A 23,764-nucleotide genomic window follows, 5' to 3' on the forward strand; every position below is an offset into this window, starting at 1 on the left:
TATTCGCACCAGCCCGAGGAGACGGAAATATTTATCGAACTGCGTACTGACAAAAGTTTACAGTTTATCAATAGTTTAACATAAATAGTAATATTTCCACATAGTAGAGTGCAACGTGTGGTCCGAAATCGCTCACAAAATTAGGCAATAACAGTAAATATATGCAAGGCAATATAAGAAATATGTATAGATTGGAAATTGTAATCGTTACTCGCTCGCACCGCTCGCTCGTAAAAATCTAGTCCAACCTCACAACCGATCCGACACGTTAGCAAATTTGAAATAAGTCGCCTCCTTATCGAATAACGAACGCAAGAGGGATTGGTTTTAGGTTAGGCTATAGTTTTCGAGCGAGCTCAGCGAGCGAGGGACGCGTTAAGGTGTGTCACAAACCAACATTTGGGCACATAGGGACATTGAAATATTCGCAACAGCCCCAGGAGCCGGAAGTCTTTATCGAACTGCGTACTGACAAAAGGTTACAGTTTATCAATAGTTTTACGTAAATAGTAATATTTCCAAATAGTACAGTGCAACGTGAGATCCGAAATCGCAGACAAAATTAGGTAATAACAGGAAATATATGCATGGTAATATATCGCATATGTGTAGCATGGAGATTGTAATCGTTGCTCGCTCGCTCCACTCGCTCGTAAAAATCTAGTCCAACCTCACAGCCGATCCGACACGATCGCAAATTTGAAATAAGTCGCCTCCTTATCGAATAACGAACGCAAGAGGGATTGGTTTTAGGTTAGGCTATTGTTTTCGAGCGAGCGCAGCGAGCGAGGGACGCGTAAAGGTGTGTCACAAACCAACGGTTTGGCACATAAGGACATTGAAATATTCGCACCAGCCCGAGGAGCCGCAAGTCTTTATCGAATTGAGTACTGACGAAAGTTTACAGTTTATCAATAGTTTTACATAAATAGCAATATTTTCACATAGTACAGTGCAACGTGAGGTCCGAAATCGCAGACAAAATTAGGTAATAACAGGAAATATATGCAAGGTAATATATCGCATATGTGTAGCTTGGAGATTGTAATCGTTGCTCGCTCGCTCCACTCGCTCGTAAAAATCTAGTCCAACCTCACAGCCGATCCGACACGATCGCAAATTTGAAAGAAGTCGCCTCCTTATCGAATAACGAACGCAAGTGGGCTTCGTTTTAGGTTAGGCTATAGTTTTCGAGCGAGCGCAGCGAGCGAGGGACGCGTAAATGTGTGTCACAAACCAACGGTTTGGTACATAAGGACATTGAAATATTCGCACCAGCCCGAGGAGCCGCAAGTCTTTATCGAATTGAGTACTGACGAAAGTTTACAGTTTATCAATAGTTTTACATAAATAGCAATATTTTCACATAGTACAGTGCAACGTGAGGTCCGAAATCGCAGACAAAATTAGGTAATAACAGGAAATATATGCAAGGTAATATATCGCATATGTATAGCTTCGAAATTGTAATCGTTGCTCGCTCGCTCCGCTCGCTCGTAAAAATCTAGTCCAACCTCACAACCGATCCGACACGTTCGAAAATTTAAAATAAGTCGCCTCCTTATCGAATAACGAACGCAAGGAGGATTGGTTTTAGGCTAGGCTATAGTTTTCGAGCGCGCGCAGCGAGCAAGGGACGCGTAAAGGTGTGTCACAAACCAACGGTTTGGCACATAGGGACTTTGAAATATTCGCACCAGCCCAAGGAGCCGCAAGTCTTTATCGAATTGAGTACTGACGAAAGTATACAGTTTATCAATAGTTTTACATAAATAGTAATATTTCCACATAGTACAGTGCAACGTGAGGTCCGAAATCGCTGACAAAATTAGGTAATAACAGGAAATATATGCAAGGTCATATATCGCATATGTATAGCTTGGTGAATGTAAGCGTTGCTCGCTCGCTCCGCTCGCTCGTATAAATCTAGTCCAACCTCACAACCGATCCGACACGTTCGCAAATTTGAAATAAGTCGCCTCCTTATGGAATAACGAACGCAAGGGTGCTTGGTTTTAGGTTAGGCTATAGTTTTCGAGTGAGCGCAGCGAGCGTGGGACGCGTTAAGGTGTGTCACAAACCAACATTTGGGCACATAGGGACATTGAAATATTCGCAACAGCCCCAGGAGCCGGAAGTCTTTATCGAACTGCGTACTGACAAAAGGTTACAGTTTATCAATAGTTTTACGTAAATAGTAATATTTCCAAATAGTACAGTGCAACGTGAGATCCGAAATCGCAGACAAAATTAGGTAATAACAGGAAATATATGCAAGGTAATATATCGCATATGTGTAGCTTGGAGATTGTAATCGTTGCTCGCTCGCTCCACTCGCTCGTAAAAATCTAGTCCAACCTCACAGCCGATCCGACACGATCGCAAATTTGATAGAAGTCGCCTCCTTATCGAATAACGAACGCAAGTGGGCTACGTTTTAGGTTAGGCTATAGTTTTCGAGCGAGCGCAGCGAGCGAGGGACGCGTAAAGGTGTGTCACAAACCAACGGTTTGGTACATAAGGACATTGAAATATTCGCACCAGCCCGAGGAGCCGCAAGTCTTTATCGAATTGAGTACTGACGAAAGTTTACAGTTTATCAACAGTTTTACATAAATAGCAATATTTTCACATAGTACAGTGCAACGTGAGGTCCGAAATCCTAGACAAAATTAGGTAATAACAGGAAATATATGCAAGGTAATATATCGCATATGTATAGCTTCGAAATTGTAATCGTTGCTCGCTCGCTCCGCTCGCTCGTAAAAATCTAGTCCAATCTCACAACCGGTCCGACACGTTAGCAAATTTGAAATAAGTCGCCTCCTTATCGAATAACGAACGCAAGAGGGATTGGTTTTAGGTTAGGCTATAGTTTTCGAGCGAGTGCAGCGAGCGCGGGACGCGTAAAGGTGTGTCACAAACCATGGGTTTGGCACATAGGGACATTGAAATATTCGCACCAGCCCGAGGAGCCGGAAGTATTTATCGAACTGCGTACTGACAAAAGTTTACCGTTTATCAATAGTTTTACATAAATAGTAATATTTCCACATAGTACAGTGCAACGTGTGGTCCGAAATCGCTCACAAAATTATGCAATAACAGGAAATATATGCAAGGCAATATAAGGAATATGTATAGCTTGGAAATTGTAATCGTTGCTAGCTCGCTCCGCTCGCTCGTAAAAATCTAGTCCAACCTCACAACCGATCCGACACGTTCGCAAATTTGAAATAAGTCGCCTCCTTATCGAATAACGAACGCAAGAGTGCTTGGTTTTAGGTTAGGCCATAGTTTTCGTGTGAGCGCAGCGAGCGAGGGACGCGTTAAGGTGTGTCACAAACCAACGGTTTGGCACATAGGGACATTGAAATATTCGCACCAGCCCGAGGAGCCGCAAGTCTTTATCGAATTGCGTACTAACAAAAGTTTACATTTTATCAATAGTTTTACATAAATAGTAATATTTCCACATAGTACAGTGAAACGTGTGGTCCGAAATCGCTGACAGAATTAGGCAATAACAGGAAATATATGCAAGGCAATATAAGGTATATGTATAGCTTGTAAATTGTAATCGTTGCTCGCTCGCTCCGCTCGCTCGTAAAAATTTAGTCCAACCTCACAGCCGATCCGACACGTTCGCAAATTTGAAATAATTCGCCTCCTTATCGAATAACGAACGCAAGAGTGCTTGGTTTTAGGTTAGGCTATAGTTTTCGAGCGAGCGCAAAGAGCGCGGGACGCGTAAAGGTGTGTCACAAACCAACGGTTTGGCACATAGGTACATTGAAATATTCGCACCAGCCCGAGGAGCCGGTAGTCTTTATCGAACTGCGTACTGACAAAAGTTTACAGTTTATCAATAGTTTTACATAAATAGTAATATTTCCACATAGTACAGTGCAACGTGAGGTCCGAAATCGCTGACAAAATTGGGCAATAACAGGAAATACATGCAAGGCAATATAAGGTATATGTATAGCTTCGAAATTATAATCGTTGCTCGCTCGCTCCGCTCGCTCGTAAAAATCTAGTCCAACCTCACAGCCGATCCGACACGATCGCAAATTTGAAAGAAGTCGCCTCCTTATCGAATAACGAACGCAAGAGGGATTGGTTCTAGGTTAGGCTATAGTTTTCGAGCGAGTGCAGCGAGCGCGGGACGCGTAAAGGTGTGTCACAAACCAACGGTTTGGCACATAGGGACATTGTAATATTCGCACCAGCCCGAGGAGCCGCAAATCTTTATAGAATTTCCTACTGACAAAAGTTTTCAGTTTATCAATAGTTTAACATAAATAGTAATATTTCCACATAGTACAGTGCAACGTGTGGTCCGAAATCAGTCACAAAATTAGGCAATAACAGGAAATACATGCAAGGCAATATAAGGTATATGTATAGCTTCGAAATTGTAATCGTTGCTCGCTCGCTCCGCTCGCTCGTAAAAATCTAGTCCAATCTCACAACCGGTACGACACGTTAGCAAATTTGAAATAAGTCGCCTCCTTATCGAATAACGAACGCAAGAGGGATTGGTTTTAGGTTAGGCTATAGTTTTCGAGCGAGTGCAGCGAGCGCGGGACGCGTAAAGGTGTGTCACAAACCATGGGTTTGGCACATAGGGACATTGAAATATTCGCACCAGCCCGAGGAGCCGGAAGTATTTATCGAACTGCGTACTGACAAAAGTTTACCGTTTATCAATAGTTTTACATAAATAGTAATATTTCCACATAGTACAGTGCAAGGTGTGGTCCGAAATCGCTCACAAAATTAGGCAATAACAGGAAATATATGCAAGGCAATATAAGGAATATGTACAGCTTGGAAATCGTATTCGATGCTCGCTCGCTCCGCTCGCTCGTAAAAATCTACTCCAACCTCACAACCGATCAGAAACGATCGCAAATTTGAAATAGGACGCCTCCTTATCGAATAACGAACGCAAGTGGGCTTCGTTTTAGGTTAGGCTATAGTTTTCGAGCGAGTGCAGCGAGCGCGGGACGCGTAAAGGTGTGTCCCAAGCCAACGGTTTGGCACATAGGGACATTGAAATATTCGCACCAGCCCGAGGAGCCGGAAGTATTTATCGAACTGCGTACTGACAAAAGTTTACCGTTTATCAATAGTTTTACATAAATAGTAATATTTCCACATAGTACAGTGCAACGTGTGGTCCGAAATCGCTCACAAAATTATGCAATAACAGGAAATATATGCAAGGCAATATAAGGAATATGTATAGCTTGGAAATTGTAATCGTTGCTCGCTCGCTCCGCTCGCTCGTAAAAATCTAGTCCAACCTCACAACCGATCCGACACGTTAGCAAATTTGAAATAAGTCGCCTCCTTATCGAATAACGAACGCAAGAGGGATTGGTTTTAGGTTAGGCTATAGTTTTCGAGCGAGCGCAGCGAGCGCGGGACGCGTAAAGGTGTGTCACAAACCATGGGTTTGGCACATAGGAACATTGAAATATTCGCACCAGCCCGAGGAGCCGGAAGTATTTATCGAACTGCGTACTGACAAAAGTTTACAGTTTATCAATAGTTTAACATAAATAGTAATATTTCCACATAGTAGAGTGCAACGTGTGGTCCGAAATCGCTCACAAAATTAGGCAATAACAGGAAATATATGCAAGGCAATATAAGGAATATGTATAGCTTGGAAATTGTAATCGTTGCTCGCTCGCTCCGCTCGCTCGTAAAAATCTAGTCCAACCTCACAACCGATCCGACACGTTAGCAAATTTGAAATAAGTCGCCTCCTTATCGAATAACGAACGCAAGAGGGATTGGTTTTAGGTTAGGCTATAGTTTTCGAGCGAGCGCAGCGAGCGCGGGACGCGTAAAGGTGTGTCACAAACCATGGGTTTGGCACATAGGGACATTGAAATATTCGCACCAGGCCGAGGAGCCGGAAGTATTTATCGAACTGCGTACTGACAAAAGTTTACAGTTTATCAATAGTTTAACATAAATAGTAATATTTCCACATAGTAGAGTGCAACGTGTGGTCCGAAATCGCTCACAAAATTAGGCAATAACAGTAAATATATGCAAGGCAATATAAGAAATATGTATAGCTTGGAAATTGTAATCGTTACTCGCTCGCAACGCTCGCTCGTAAAAATCTAGTCCAACCTCACAACCGATCCGACACGTTAGCAAATTTGAAATAAGTCGCCTCCTTATCGAATAACGAACGCAAGAGGGATTGGTTTTAGGTTAGGCTATAGTTTTCGAGCGAGCGCAGCGAGCGCGGGACGCGTAAAGGTGTGTCACAAACCATGGGTTTGGCACATAGGGACATTGAAATATTCGCACCAGCCCGAGGAGCCGCAAATCTTTATAGAATTTCCTACTGACAAAAGTTTACAGTTTATCAATAATTTTACATAAATTGTAATATTTCCACATAGTACAGTGCAACGTGTGGTCCGAAATCGCTCACAAAATTAGGCAATAACAGGAAATATATGCAAGGCAATATAAGGAATATGTATAGCTTGGAAATTGTAATCGTTGCTCGCTCGCTCCGCTCGCTCGTAAAAATCTAGTCCAACCTCACAACCGATCCGACACGTTAGCAAATTTGAAATAAGTCGCCTCCTTATCGAATAACGAACGCAAGTGTGCTTCGTTTTAGGTTAGGCTATAGTTTTCGAGCGAGTGCAGCGAGCACGGGACGCGTAAAGGTGTGTCACAAACCCACGGTTTGGCACATAGGGACATTGAAATATTCGCACCAGCCCGAGGAGCCGCATAACTTTATGGAATTTCGTACTGACAAAAGTTTACAATTTATCAATAGTTATACCTAAATAGTAATATTTCCACATAGTAGAGTGCAACGCGTGGTCCGAAATCGCTCACAAAATTAGGCAATAACAGTAAATATATGCAAGGCAATATAAGAAATATGTATAGCTTGGAAATTGTAATCGTTACTCGCTCGCACCTCTCGCTCGTAAAAATCTAGTCCAACCTCACAACCGATCCGACACGTTAGCAAATTTGAAATAAGTCGCCTCCTTATCGAATAACGAACGCAAGTGTGCTTCGTTTTAGGTTAGGCTATAGTTTTCGAGCGAGCGCAGCGAGCGCGGGACGCGTAAAGGTGTGTCACAAACCATGGGTTTGGCACATATGGACATTGAAATATTCGCACCAGCCCGAGGAGCCGAAAGTATTTATCGAACTGCGTACTGACAAAAGTTTACCGTTTATCAATAGTTTTACATAAATAGTAATATTTCCACATAGTACAGTGCAACGTGTGGTCCGAAATCGCTCACAAAATTATGCAATAACACGAAATATATGCAAGGCAATATAAGGAATATGTATAGCTTGGAAATTGTAATCGTTGCTCGCTCGCTCCGCTCGCTCGTAAAAATCTAGTCCAACCTCACAACCGATCCGACACCATAGCAAATTTGAAATAGGTCGCCTCCTTATCGAATAACGAACGCAAGAGGGATTGGTTTTAGGTTAGGCTATAGTTTTCGAGCGAGCGCAGCGAGCGCGGGACCCGTAAAGGTGTGTCACAAACCATGGGTTTGGCACATAGGGACATTGAAATATTCGCACCAGCCCGAGGAGCCGCAAATCTTTATAGAATTTTCTACTGACAAAAGTTTACAGTTTATCAATAATTTTACATAAATTGTAATATTTCCACATAGTACAGTGCAACGTGTGGTCCGAAATCGCTCACAAAATTAGGCAATAACAGGAAATATATGCAAGGCAATATAAGGAATATGTATAGCTTGGAAATTGTAATCGTTGCTCGCTCGCTCCGCTCGCTCGTAAAAATCTAGTCCAACCTCACAACCGATCCGACACGTTAGCAAATTTGAAATAAGTCGCCTCCTTATCGAATAACGAACGCAAGTGGGCTTCGTTTTAGGTTAGGCTATAGTTTTCGAGCGAGTGCAGCGAGCGCGGGACGCGTAAAGGTGTGTCACAAACCCACGGTTTGGCACATAGGGACATTGAAATACTCGCACCAGCCCGAGGAGCCGCAAAACTTTATGGAATTTCGTACTGAGAAAAGTTTACAATTTATCAATAGTTTTACCTAAATAGTAATATTTCCACATAGCACAGTGCAACGTGAGGTCCGAAATCGCTGACAAAATTAGGCAATAACAGGAAATATATGCAAGGCAATATAAGGAATATGTACAGCTTGGAAATTGTATTCGATGCTCGCTCGCTCCGCTCGCTCGTAAAAATCTAGTCCAACCTCACAACCGATCCGACACCATAGCAAATTTGAAATAGGTCGCCTCCTTATCGAATAACGAACGCAAGAGGGATTGGTTTTAGGTTAGGCTATAGTTTTCGAGCGAGCGCAGCGAGCGCGGGATGCGTAAAGGTGTGTCACAAACCATGGGTTTGGCACATAGGGACATTGAAATATTCGCACCAGCCCGAGGAGCCGGAAGTATTTATCGAACTGCGTACTGACAAAAGTTTACCGTTTATCAATAGTTTTACATAAATAGTAATATTTCCACATAGTACAGTGCAACGTGTGGTCCGAAATCGCTCACAAAATTATACAATAACAGGAAATATATGCAAGGCAATATAAGGAATATGTATAGCTTGGAAATTGTAATCGTTGCTCGCTCGCTCCGCTCGCTCGTAAAAATCTAGTCCAACCTCACAACCGATCCGACACGTTAGCAAATTTGAAATAAGTCGCCTCCTTATCGAATAACGAACGCAGCAGGGATTGTTTTTAGGTTAGGCTATAGTTTTCGAGCGAGTGCAGCGAGCGCGGGACGCGTAAAGGTGTGTCACAAACCAACGGTTTGGCACATAGGGACATTGAAATATTCGCACCAGCCCGAGGAGCCGGAAGTATTTATCGAACTGCGTACTGATAAAAGTTTTCCGTTCATCAATAGTTTTACATAAATATTAATATTTCCACATAGTACAGTGCAACGTGTGGTCCGAAATCGCTCACAAAATTATGCAATAACAGGAAATACATGCAAGGCAATATAAGGAATATGTATAGCTTGGAAAATGTAATCGTTGCTCGCTCGCTCCGCTCGCTCGTAAAAATCTAGTCCAATCTCACAACCGGTCCAACACGTTAGCAAATTTGAAATAAGTCGCCTCCTTATCGAATAACGAACGCAAGTGGGCTTCGTTTTAGGTTAGTCTATAGTTCTCGAGCGAGAGCAGCGAGCGAGGGACGCGTAAAGGGGTGTCACAAACCAACGGTATGGCACATAGGGACATTGACATATTCGCACCAGCCCGAGGAGCCGCAAGTCTTTATCGAATTGAGTACTGACGAAAGTTTACAGTTTATCAATAGTTTTACATAAATAGTAATATTTCCACATAGTACAGTGCAAGGTGTGGTCCGAAATCGCTCACAAAATTAGGCAATAACAGGAAATATATGCAAGGCAATATAAGGAATATGTACAGCTTGGAAATTGTATTCGATGCTCGCTCGCTCCGCTTGCTCGTAAAAATCTAGTCCAACCTCAAAACCGATCCGACACGTTCGCAAATTTGAAATAAGTCGCTTCCTTATCGAATAACGAACGCAGCAGGGATTGTTTTTAGGTTAGGCTATAGTTTTCGAGCGAGTGCAGCGAGCGCGGGACGCGTAAAGGTGTGTCACGAACCATGGGTTTGGCACATAGGGACATTGAAATATTCGCACCAGCCCGAGGTGCCGGAAGTATTTATCGAACTGCGTACTGATAAAAGTTTTCCGTTCATCAATAGTGTTACATAAATATTAATATTTCCACATAGTACAGTGCAACGTGTGGTCCGAAATCGCTCACAAAATTATGCAATAACACGAAATATATGCAAGGCAATATAAGGAATATGTATAGCTTGGAAATTGTAATCGTTGCTCGCTCGCTCCGCTCGCTCGTAAAAATCTAGTCCAACCTCACAACCGATCCGACACGTTAGCAAATTTGAAATAAGTCGCCTCCTTATCGAATAACGAACGCAAGTGGGCTTCGTTTTAGGTTAGGCTATAGTTTTCGAGCGAGTGCAGCGAGCGCGGGACGCGTAAAGGTGTGTCACAAACCCACGGTTTGGCACATAGGGACATTGAAATATTCGCACCAGCCCGAGGAGCCGGAAGTATTTATCGAACTGCGTACTGACAAAAGTATACCGTTTATCAATAGTTTTACATAAATAGTAATATTCCACATAGTACAGTGCAACGTATGGTCCGAAATCAGTCACAAAATTAGGCAATAACAGGAAATACATGCAAGGCAATATAAGGTATATGTTTAGCTTCGAAATTGTAATCGTTGCTCGCTCGCTCCGCTCGCTCGTAAAAATCTAGTCCAATCTCACAACCGGTCCGACACGTTAGCAAATTTGAAATAAGTCGCCTCCTTATCGAATAACGAACGCAAGAGGGATTGGTTTTAGGTTAGGCTATAGTTTTCGAGCGAGTACAGCGAGCGCGGGACGCGTAAAGGTGTGTCACAAACCATGGGTTTGGCACATAGGGACATTGAAATATTCGCACCAGCCCGAGGAGCCGGAAGTATTTATCGAACTGCGTACTGACAAAAGTTTACCGTTTATCAATAGTTTTACATAAATAGTAATATTTCCACATAGTACAGTGCAAGGTGTGGTCCGAAATCGCTCACAAAATTAGGCAATAACAGGAAATATATGCAAGGCAATATAAGGAATATGTACAGCTTGGAAATTGTATTCGATGCTCGCTCGCTCCGCTTGCTCGTAAAAATCTAGTCCAACCTCAAAACCGATCCGACACGTTAGCAAATTTGAAAGAAGTCGCCTCCTTATCGAATAACGAACGCAAGTGGGCTTCGTTTTAGGTTAGGCTATAGTTTTCGAGCGAGTGCAGCGAGCGCGGGACGCGTAAAGGTGTGTCACAAACCAACGGTTTGTCACATAGGGACATTGAAATATTCGCACCAGCCCGAGGAGCCGCAAAACTATATGGAATTTCGTACTGACAAAAGTTTACAATTTATCAATAGTTTTACATAAATAGTAATATTTCCACATAGTACAGTGCAACGTGTGGTCCGAAATCGCTTACAAAATTAGGCAATAACAGGAAATATATGCAAGGCAATATAAGGAATATGTATAGCTTGGAAATTGTATTCGATGCTCGCTCGCTCCGCTCGCTCGTAAAAATCTAGTCCAACCTCACAACCGATCCGACACCATAGCAAATTTGAAATAGGTCGCCTCCTTATCGAATAACGAACGCAAGAGGGATTGGTTTTAGGTTAGGCTATAGTTTTCGAGCGAGCGCAGCGAGCGCGGGATGCGTAAAGGTGTGTCACAAACCATGGGTTTGGCACATAGGGACATTGAAATATTCGCACCAGCCCGAGGAGCCGGAAGTATTTATCGAACTGCGTACTGACAAAAGTTTACCGTTTATCAATAGTTTTACATAAATAGTAATATTTCCACATAGTACAGTGCAACGTGTGGTCCGAAATCGCTCACAAAATTATACAATAACAGGAAATATATGCAAGGCAATATAAGGAATATGTATAGCTTGGAAATTGTAATCGTTGCTCGCTCGCTCCGCTCGCTCGTAAAAATCTAGTCCAACCTCACAACCGATCCGACACGTTAGCAAATTTGAAATAAGTCGCCTCCTTATCGAATAACGAACGCAGCAGGGATTGTTTTTAGGTTAGGCTATAGTTTTCGAGCGAGTGCAGCGAGCGCGGGACGCGTAAAGGTGTGTCACAAACCAACGGTTTGGCACATAGGGACATTGAAATATTCGCACCAGCCCGAGGAGCCGCAAAACTTTATGGAATTTCGTACTGACAAAAGTTTACAATTTATCAATAGTTTTACCTAAATAGTAATATTTCCACATAGCGCAGTGCAACGTGAGGTCCGAAATCGCTGACAAAATTAGGCAATAACAGGAAATACATGCAAGGCAATATAAGGAATATGTATAGCTTGGAAAATGTAATCGTTGCTCGCTCGCTCCGCTCGCTCGTAAAAATCTAGTCCAATCTCACAACCGGTCCAACACGTTAGCAAATTTGAAATAAGTCGCCTCCTTATCGAATAACGAACGCAAGTGGGCTTCGTTTTAGGTTAGTCTATAGTTCTCGAGCGAGAGCAGCGAGCGAGGGACGCGTAAAGGGGTGTCACAAACCAACGGTATGGCACATAGGGACATTGACATATTCGCACCAGCCCGAGGAGCCGCAAGTCTTTATCGAATTGAGTACTGACGAAAGTTTACAGTTTATCAATAGTTTTACATAAATAGTAATATTTCCACATAGTACAGTGCAAGGTGTGGTCCGAAATCGCTCACAAAATTAGGCAATAACAGGAAATATATGCAAGGCAATATAAGGAATATGTACAGCTTGGAAATTGTATTCGATGCTCGCTCGCTCCGCTTGCTCGTAAAAATCTAGTCCAACCTCAAAACCGATCCGACACGTTCGCAAATTTGAAATAAGTCGCTTCCTTATCGAATAACGAACGCAAGTGGGCTTCGTTTTAGGTTAGGCTATAGTTTTCGAGCGAGTGCAGCGAGCGCGGGACGCGTAAAGGTGTGTCACGAACCATGGGTTTGGCACATAGGGACATTGAAATATTCGCACCAGCCCGAGGTGCCGGAAGTATTTATCGAACTGCGTACTGACAAAAGTTTTCCGTTCATCAATAGTGTTACATAAATATTAATATTTCCACATAGTACAGTGCAACGTGTGGTCCGAAATCGCTCACAAAATTATGCAATAACACGAAATATATGCAAGGCAATATAAGGAATATGTATAGCTTGGAAATTGTAATCGTTGCTCGCTCGCTCCGCTCGCTCGTAAAAATCTAGTCCAACCTCACAACCGATACGACACGTTAGCAAATTTGAAATAAGTCGCCTCCTTATCGAATAACGAACGCAAGTGGGCTTCGTTTTAGGTTAGGCTATAGTTTTCGAGCGAGTGCAGCGAGCGCGGGACGCGTAAAGGTGTGTCACAAACCCACGGTTTGGCAGATAGGGACATTGAAATATTCGCACCAGCCCGAGGAGCCGCAAAACTTTATGGAATTTCGTACTGACAAAAGTTTACAATTTATCAATAGTTTTACATAAATAGTAATATTTCCACATAGCACAGTGCAACGTGAGGTCCGAAATCGCTGACAAAATTAGGCAATAACAGGAAATACATGCAAGGCAATATAAGGAATATGTATAGCTTGGAAAATGTAATCGTTGCTCGCTCGCTCCGCTCGCTCGTAAAAATCTAGTCCAACCTCAAAACCGATCCGACACGTTCGCAAATTTGTAATAAGTCGCCTCCTTATCGAATAACGAACGCAAGTGGGCTTCGTTTTAGGTTAGGCTATAGTTTTCGAGCAAGTGCAGCGAGCGCGGGACGCGTAAAGGTGTGTCACGAACCAACGGTTTGGCACATAGGGACATTGAAATATTCGCACCAGCCCGAGGAGCCGGAAGTATTTATCGAACTGCGTACTGACAAAAGTTTACCGGTTATCAATAGTTTTACATAAATAGTAATATTTCCACATAGTACAGTGCAAGGTGTGGTCCGAAATCGCTCACAAAATTAGGCAATAACAGGAAATATATGCAAGGCAATATAAGGAATATGTACAGCTTGGAAATTGTATTCGATGCTCGCTCGCTCCGCTCGCTCGTAAAAATCTAGTCCAACCTCACAACCGATCCGACACGTTAGCAAATTTGAAAGAAGTCGCCTCCTTATCGAATAACGAACGCAAGTGGGCTTCGTTTTAGGTTAGGCTATAGTATTCCAGCGAGTGCAGCGAGCGCGGGACGCGTAAAGGTGTGTCCCAAACCAACGGTTTGGCACATAGGGACATTGAAATATTCGCACCAGGCCGAGGAGCCGGAAGTATTTATCGAACAGCGTACTGACAAAAGTTTACAGTTTATCAATAGTTTTACATAAATAGTAATATTTCCACATAGTAGAGTGCAACGTGTGGTCCGAAATCGCTCAGAAAATTAGGCAATAACAGTAAATATATGCAAGGCAATATAAGGAATATGTATAGCTTGGAAATTGTAATCGTTACTCGCTCGCACCGCTCGCTCGTAAAAATCTAGTCCAATCTCACAACCGGTCCAACACGTTAGCAAATTTGAAATAAGTCGCCTCCTTATCGAATAACGAACGCAAGAGGGATTGGTTTTAGGTTAGGCTATAGTTTTCGAGCGAGCGCAGCGAGCGCGGGACGCGTAAAGGTGTGTCACAAACCATGGGTTTGGCACATAGGGACATTGAAATATTCGCACCAGCCCGAGGAGCCGGAAGTATTTATCGAACTGCGTACTGATAAAAGTTTTCCGTTCATCAATAGTTTTACATAAATATTAATATTTCCACATAGTACAGTGCAACGTGTGGTCCGAAATCGCTCACAAAATTATGCAATAACAGGAAATATATGCAAGGCAATATAAGGAATATGTATAGCTTGGAAATTGTAATAGTTGCTCGCTCGCTCCGCTCGCTCGCAAAAATCTAGTCCAACCTCACAACCGATCCGACACGTTAGCAAATTTGAAATAAGTCGCCTCCTTATCGAATAACGAACGCAAGTGGGCTTCGTTTTAGGTTAGGCTATAGTTTTCGAGCGAGTGCAGCGAGCGCGGGACGCGTAAAGGTGTGTCACAAACCCACGGTTTGGCACATAGGGACATTGAAATATTCGCACCAGCCCGAGGAGCCGCAAAACTTTATGGAATTTCGTACTGACAAAAGTTTACAATTTATCAATAGTTTTACCTAAATAGTAATATTTCCACATAGCACAGTGCAACGTGAGGTCCGAAATCGCTGACAAAATTAGGCAATAACAGGAAATACATGCAAGGCAATATAAGGAATATGTATAGCTTGGAAAATGTAATCGTTGCTCGCTCGCTCCGCTCGCTCGTAAAAATCTAGTCCAATCTCACAACCGGTCCAACACGTTAGCAAATTTGAAATAAGTCGCCTCCTTATCGAATAACGAACGCAAGTGGGCTTCGTTTTAGGTTAGTCTATAGTTCTCGAGCGAGAGCAGCGAGCGAGGGACGCGTAAAGGTGTGTCACAAACCAACGGTTTGGCACATAGGGACATTGAAATATTCGCACCAGGCCGAGGGGCCGGAAGTATTTATCGAACTGCGTACTGACAAAAGTTTACAGTTTATCAATAGTTTTACATAAATAGTAATATTTCCACATAGTACAGTGCAACGTGTGGTGCGAAAACGCTCACAAAATTAGGCAATAACAGGAAATATATGCAAGGCAATATAAGGAATATGTATAGCTTGGAAATTGTAATCGTTGCTCGCTCGCTCCGCTCGCTCGTAAAAATCTAGTCCAATCTCACAACCGGTCCGACACGTTAGCAAATTTGAAAGAAGTCGCCTCCTTATCGAATAACGAACGCAAGTGGGCTTCGTTTTAGGTTAGGCTATAGTTTTCGAGCGAGTGCAGCGAGCGCGGGACGCGTAAAGGTGTGTCACAAACCAACGGTTTGTCACATAGGACATTGAAATATTCGCACCAGCCCGAGGAGCCGCAAAACATTATGGAATTTCGTACTGACAAAAGTTTACAATTTATCAATAGTTTTACATAAATAGTAATATTTCCACATAGTACAGTGCAACGTGAGGTCCGAAATCGCTGACAAAATTAGGCAATAACAGGAAATACATGCAAGGCAATATAAGGACTATGTATAGCTTGGAAATTGTAATCGTTGCTCGCTCGCTCCGCTCGCTCGTAAAAATCTAGTCCAATCTCACAACCGGTCCGACACGTTAGCAAATTTGAAATAAGTTGCCTCCTTATCGAATAACGAACGCAAGAGGGATTGGTTTTAGGTTAGGCTATAGTTTTCGAGCGAGTGCAGCGAGCGCGGGACGCGTAAAGGTGTGTCACGAACCATGGGTTTGGCACATAGGGACATTGAAATATTCGCACCAGCCCGAGGTGCCGGAAGTATTTATCGAACTGCGTACTGATAAAAGTTTTCCGTTCATCAATAGTGTTACATAAATATTAATATTTCCACATAGTACAGTGCAACGTGTGGTCTGAAATCGCTCACAAAATTATGCAATAACACGAAATATATGCAAGGCAATATAAGGAATATGTATTGCTTGGAAATTGTAATCGTTGCTCGCTCGCTCCGCTCGCTCGTAAAAATCTAGTCCAACCTCGCAACCGATCCGACACGTTAGCAAATTTGAAATAAGTCGCCTCCTTATCGAATAACGAACGCAAGTGGGCTTCGTTTTAGGTTAGGCTATAGTTTTCGAGCGAGTGCAGCGAGCGCGGGACGCGTAAAGGTGTGTCACAAACCCACGGTTTGGCACATAGGGACATTGAAATATTCGCACCAGCCCGAGGAGCCGCAAAACTTTATGGAATTTCGTACTGACAAAAGTTTACAATTTATCAATAGTTTTACATAAATAGTAATATTTCCACATAGCACAGTGCAACGTGAGGTCCGAAATCGCTGACAAAATTAGGCAATAACAGGAAATACATGCAAGGCAATATAAGGAATATGTATAGCTTGGAAAATGTAATCGTTGCTCGCTCGCTCCGCTCGCTCGTAAAAATCTAGTCCAATCTCACAACCGGTCCAACACGTTAGCAAATTTGAAATAAGTCGCCTCCTTATCGAATAACGAACGCAAGTGGGCTTCGTTTTAGGTTAGTCTATAGTTCTCGAGCGTGAGCAGCGAGCGAGGGACGCGTAAAGGGGTGTCACAAACCAACGGTATGGCACATAGGGACATTGACATATTCGCACCAGCCCGAGGAGCCGCAAGTCTTTATCGAATTGAGTACTGACGAAAGTTTACAGTTTATCAATAGTTTTACATAAATAGTAATATTTCCACATAGTACAGTGCAAGGTGTGGTCCGAAATCGCTCACAAAATTAGGCAATAAGAGGAAATATATGCAAGGCAATATAAGGAATATGTACAGCTTGGAAATTGTATTCGATGCTCGCTCGCTCCGCTCGCTCGTAAAAATCTAGTCCAAACTCACAACCGATCCGACACTTTAGCAAATTTGAAAGAAGTCGCCTCCTTATCGAATAACGAACGCAAGTGGGCTTCGTTTTAGGTTAGGCTATAGTTTTCGAGCGAGTGCAGCGAGCGCGGGACGCGTAAAGGTGTGTCACAAACCAACGGTTTGGCACATAGGGACATTGAAATATTCGCACCAGGCCGAGGAGCCGGAAGTATTTATCGAACTGCGTACTGACAAAAGTTTACAGTTTATCAATAGTTTTACATAAATAGTAATATTTCCACATAGTACAGTGCAAGGTGTGGTGCGAAATCGCTCACAAAATTAGGCAATAACAGGAAATATATGCAAGGCAATATAAGGAATATGTACAGCTTGGAAATTGTATTCGATGCTCGCTCGCTCCGCTCGCTCGTAAAAATCTAGTCCAACCTCACAACCGATCCGACACTTTAGCAAATTTGAAAGAAGTCGCCTCCTTATCGAACAACGAACTCAAGTGGGCTTCGTTTTAGGTTAGGCTACAGTTTTCGAGCGAGTGCAGCGTGCGCGGGACGCGTAAAGGTGTGTCACGAACCAACGGTTTGGCACATAGGGACATTGAAATATTCGCACCTGCCCGAGGAGCCGCAAAACATTATGGAATTTCGTTCTGACAAAAGTTTACGATTTATCAATAGTATTACATAAATAGTAATATTTCCACATAGTACAGTGCAACGTGAGGCCCGAAATCGCTGACAAAATTAGGCAATAACAGGAAATATATGCAAGGCAATATAAGGAATATGTACAGCTTGGAAATTGTATTCGATGCTCGCTCGCTCCGCTCGCTCGTAAAAATCTAGTCCAACCTCACAACCGATCCGACACGTTAGCAAATTTGAAAGAAGTCGCCTCCTTATCGAATAACGAACGCAAGTGGGCTTCGTTTTAGGTTAGGCTATAGTATTCCAGCGAGTGCAGCGAGCGCGGGACGCGTAAAGGTGTGTCCCAAACCAACGGTTTGGCACATAGGGACATTGAAATATTCGCACCAGGCCGAGGAGCCGGAAGTATTTATCGAACTGCGTACTGACAAAAGTTTACAGTTTATCAATAGTTTTACATAAATAGTAATATTTCCACATAGTAGAGTGCAACGTGTGGTCCGAAATCGCTCAGAAAATTAGGCAATAACAGTAAATATATGCAAGGCAATATAAGGAATATGTATAGCTTGGAAATTGTAATCGTTACTCGCTCGCACCGCTCGCTCGTAAAAATCTAGTCCAATCTCACAACCGGTCCAACACGTTAGCAAATTTGAAATAAGTCGCCTCCTTATCGAATAACGAACGCAAGAGGGATTGGTTTTAGGTTAGGCTATAGTTTTCGAGCGAGCGCAGCGAGCGCGGGACGCGTAAAGGTGTGTCACAAACCATGGGTTTGGCACATAGGGACATTGAAATATTCGCACCAGCCCGAGGAGCCGGAAGTATTTATCGAACTGCGTACTGATAAAAGTTTTCCGTTCATCAATAGTTTTACATAAATATTAATATTTCCACATAGTACAGTGCAACGTGTGGTCCGAAATCGCTCACAAAATTATGCAATAACAGGAAATATATGCAAGGCAATATAAGGAATATGTATAGCTTGGAAATTGTAATAGTTGCTCGCTCGCTCCGCTCGCTCGCAAAAATCTAGTCCAACCTCACAACCGATCCGACACGTTAGCAAATTTGAAATAAGTCGCCTCCTTATCGAATAACGAACGCAAGTGGGCTTCGTTTTAGGTTAGGCTATAGTTTTCGAGCGAGTGCAGCGAGCGCGGGACGCGTAAAGGTGTGTCACAAACCCACGGTTTGGCACATAGGGACATTGAAATATTCGCACCAGCCCGAGGAGCCGCAAAACTTTATGGAATTTCGTACTGACAAAAGTTTACAATTTATCAATAGTTTTACCTAAATAGTAATATTTCCACATAGCACAGTGCAACGTGAGGTCCGAAATCGCTGACAAAATTAGGCAATAACAGGAAATACATGCAAGGCAATATAAGGAATATGTATAGCTTGGAAAATGTAATCGTTGCTCGCTCGCACCGCTCGCTCGTAAAAATCTAGTCCAATCTCACAACCGGTCCAACACGTTAGCAAATTTGAAATAAGTCGCCTCCTTATCGAATAACGAACGCAAGTGGGCTTCGTTTTAGGTTAGTCTATAGTTCTCGAGCGAGAGCAGCGAGCGAGGGACTCGTAAAGGTGTGTCACAAACCAACGGTTTGGCACATAGGGACATTGAAATATTCGCACCAGGCCGAGGAGCCGGAAGTATTTATCGAACTGCGTACTGACAAAAGTTTTCAGTTTATCAATAGTTTTACATAAATAGTAATATTTCCACATAGTACAGTGCAACGTGTGGTGCGAAAACGCTCACAAAATTAGGCAATAACAGGAAATATATGCAAGGCAATATAAGGAATATGTATAGCTTGGAAATTGTAATCGTTGCTCGCTCGCTCCGCTCGCTCGTAAAAATCTAGTCCAATCTCACAACCGGTCCGACACGTTAGCAAATTTGAAAGAAGTCGCCTCCTTATCGAATAACGAACGCAAGTGGGCTTCGTTTTAGGTTAGGCTATAGTTTTCGAGCGAGTGCAGCGAGCGCGGGACGCGTAAAGGTGTGTCACGAACCATGGTTTTGGCACATAGGGACATTGAAATATTCGCACCAGCCCGAGGTGCCGGAAGTATTTATCGAACTGCGTACTGATAAAAGTTTTCCGTTCATCAATAGTGTTACATAAATATTAATATTTCCACATAGTACAGTGCAACGTGTGGTCCGAAATCGCTCACAAAATTATGCAATAACACGAAATATATGCAAGGCAATATAAGGAATATGTATTGCTTGGAAATTGTAATCGTTGCTCGCTCGCTCCGCTCGCTCGTAAAAATCTAGTCCAACCTCGCAACCGATCCGACACGTTAGCAAATTTGAAATAAGTCGCCTCCTTATCGAATAACGAACGCAAGTGGGCTTCGTTTTAGGTTAGGCTATAGTTTTCGAGCGAGTGCAGCGAGCGCGGGACGCGTAAAGGTGTGTCACAAACCCACGGTTTGGCACATAGGGACATTGAAATATTCGCACCAGCCCGAGGAGCCGCAAAACTTTATGGAATTTCGTACTGACAAAAGTTTACAATTTATCAATAGTTTTACATAAATAGTAATATTTCCACATAGCACAGTGCAACGTGAGGTCCGAAATCGCTGACAAAATTAGGCAATAACAGGAAATACATGCAAGGCAATATAAGGAATATGTATAGCTTGGAAAATGTAATCGTTGCTCGCTCGCTCCGCTCGCTCGTAAAAATCTAGTCCAATCTCACAACCGGTCCAACACGTTAGCAAATTTGAAATAAGTCGCCTCCTTATCGAATAACGAACGCAAGTGGGCTTCGTTTTAGGTTAGTCTATAGTTCTCGAGCGTGAGCAGCGAGCGAGGGACGCGTAAAGGGGTGTCACAAACCAACGGTATGGCACATAGGGACATTGACATATTCGCACCAGCCCGAGGAGCCGCAAGTCTTTATCGAATTGAGTACTGACGAAAGTTTACAGTTTATCAATAGTTTTACATAAATAGTAATATTTCCACATAGTACAGTGCAAGGTGTGGTCCGAAATCGCTCACAAAATTAGGCAATAAGAGGAAATATATGCAAGGCAATATAAGGAATATGTACAGCTTGGAAATTGTATTCGATGCTCGCTCGCTCCGCTCGCTCGTAAAAATCTAGTCCAAACTCACAACCGATCCGACACTTTAGCAAATTTGAAAGAAGTCGCCTCCTTATCGAATAACGAACGCAAGTGGGCTTCGTTTTAGGTTAGGCTATAGTTTTCGAGCGAGTGCAGCGAGCGCGGGACGCGTAAAGGTGTGTCACAAACCAACGGTTTGGCACATAGGGACATTGAAATATTCGCACCAGGCCGAGGAGCCGGAAGTATTTATCGAACTGCGTACTGACAAAAGTTTACAGTTTATCAATAGTTTTACATAAATAGTAATATTTCCACATAGTACAGTGCAAGGTGTGGTGCGAAATCGCTCACAAAATTAGGCAATAACAGGAAATATATGCAAGGCAATATAAGGAATATGTACAGCTTGGAAATTGTATTCGATGCTCGCTCGCTCCGCTCGCTCGTAAAAATCTAGTCCAACCTCACAACCGATCCGACACTTTAGCAAATTTGAAAGAAGTCGCCTCCTTATCGAACAACGAACTCAAGTGGGCTTCGTTTTAGGTTAGGCTACAGTTTTCGAGCGAGTGCAGCGTGCGCGGGACGCGTAAAGGTGTGTCACGAACCAACGGTTTGGCACATAGGGACATTGAAATATTCGCACCTGCCCGAGGAGCCGCAAAACATTATGGAATTTCGTTCTGACAAAAGTTTACGATTTATCAATAGTATTACATAAATAGTAATATTTCCACATAGTACAGTGCAACGTGAGGCCCGAAATCGCTGACAAAATTAGGCAATAACAGGAAATATATGCAAGGCAATATAAGGAATATGTACAGCTTGGAAATTGTATTCGATGCTCGCTCGCTCCGCTCGCTCGTAAAAATCTAGTCCAACCTCACAACCGATCCGACACGTTAGCAAATTTGAAAGAAGTCGCCTCCTTATCGAATAACGAACGCAAGTGGGCTTCGTTTTAGGTTAGGCTATAGTATTCCAGCGAGTGCAGCGAGCGCGGGACGCGTAAAGGTGTGTCCCAAACCAACGGTTTGGCACATAGGGACATTGAAATATTCGCACCAGGCCGAGGAGCCGGAAGTATTTATCGAACTGCGTACTGACAAAAGTTTACAGTTTATCAATAGTTTTACATAAATAGTAATATTTCCACATAGTAGAGTGCAACGTGTGGTCCGAAATCGCTCAGAAAATTAGGCAATAACAGTAAATATATGCAAGGCAATATAAGGAATATGTATAGCTTGGAAATTGTAATCGTTACTCGCTCGCACCGCTCGCTCGTAAAAATCTAGTCCAATCTCACAACCGGTCCAACACGTTAGCAAATTTGAAATAAGTCGCCTCCTTATCGAATAACGAACGCAAGAGGGATTGGTTTTAGGTTAGGCTATAGTTTTCGAGCGAGCGCAGCGAGCGCGGGACGAGTAAAGGTGTGTCACAAACCATGGGTTTGGCACATAGGGACATTGAAATATTCGCACCAGCCCGAGGAGCCGGAAGTATTTATCGAACTGCGTACTGATAAAAGTTTTCCGTTCATCAATAGTTTTACATAAATATTAATATTTCCACATAGTACAGTGCAACGTGTGGTCCGAAATCGCTCACAAAATTATGCAATAACAGGAAATATATGCAAGGCAATATAAGGAATATGTATAGCTTGGAAATTGTAATAGTTGCTCGCTCGCTCCGCTCGCTCGCAAAAATCTAGTCCAACCTCACAACCGATCCGACACGTTAGCAAATTTGAAATAAGTCGCCTCCTTATCGAATAACGAACGCAAGTGGGCTTCGTTTTAGGTTAGGCTATAGTTTTCGAGCGAGTGCAGCGAGCGCGGGACGCGTAAAGGTGTGTCACAAACCCACGGTTTGGCACATAGGGACATTGAAATATTCGCACCAGCCCGAGGAGCCGCAAAACTTTATGGAATTTCGTACTGACAAAAGTTTACAATTTATCAATAGTTTTACCTAAATAGTAATATTTCCACATAGCACAGTGCAACGTGAGGTCCGAAATCGCTGACAAAATTAGGCAATAACAGGAAATACATGCAAGGCAATATAAGGAATATGTATAGCTTGGAAAATGTAATCGTTGCTCGCTCACTCCGCTCGCTCGTAAAAATCTAGTCCAATCTCACAACCGGTCCAACACGTTAGCAAATTTGAAATAAGTCGCCTCCTTATCGAATAACGAACGCAAGTGGGCTTCGTTTTAGGTTAGTCTATAGTTCTCGAGCGAGAGCAGCGAGCGAGGGACGCGTAAAGGGGTGTCACAAACCAACGGTATGGCACATAGGGACATTGACATATTCGCACCAGCCCGAGGAGCCGCAAGTCTTTATCGAATTGAGTACTGACGAAAGTTTACAGTTTATCAATAGTTTTACATAAATAGTAATATTTCCACATAGTACAGTGCAAGGTGTGGTCCGAAATCGCTCACAAAATTAGGCAATAACAGGAAATATATGCAAGGCAATATAAGGAATATGTACAGCTTGGAAATTGTATTCGAAGCTCGCTCGCTCCGCTCGCTCGTAAAAATCTAGTCCAACCTCACAACCGATCCGACACTTTAGCAAATTTGAAAGAAGTCGCCTCCTTATCGAACAACGAACTCAAGTGGGCTTCGTTTTAGGTTAGGCTATAGTTTTCGAGCGAGTGCAGCGTGCGCGGGACGCGTAAAGGTGTGTCACGAACCAACGGTTTGGCACATAGGGACATTGAAATATTCGCACCTGCCCGAGGAGCCGCAAAACTTTATGGAATATCGTTCTGACAAAAGTTTACGATTTATCAATAGTATTACATAAATAGTAATATTTCCACATAGTACAGTGCAACGTGAGGCCCGAAATCGCTG

The 23,764-nt window shown here is 42.9% G+C and overlaps 1 long non-coding RNA gene across 1 annotated transcript in view; it reads left to right on the plus strand.

Annotated features, from left to right (window-relative positions):
* Positions 1 to 630: 630 nt before the first annotated feature.
* The window catches only part of LOC126927897 (uncharacterized), a 61,252-nt gene continuing 38,118 nt past the window's right edge, over positions 631 to 23,764 (plus strand). Inside the window, exon 1 of the long non-coding RNA XR_007716022.1 lies at positions 631 to 988. This is a non-coding gene — a long non-coding RNA (uncharacterized LOC126927897). The remainder of the gene's footprint in view (positions 989 to 23,764) is intronic.

The sequence above is a fragment of the Bombus affinis genome, unplaced genomic scaffold, assembly GCF_024516045.1.
Source record: "Bombus affinis isolate iyBomAffi1 unplaced genomic scaffold, iyBomAffi1.2 ctg00000296.1, whole genome shotgun sequence".
Taxonomy (NCBI): domain Eukaryota; kingdom Metazoa; phylum Arthropoda; class Insecta; order Hymenoptera; family Apidae; genus Bombus; species Bombus affinis.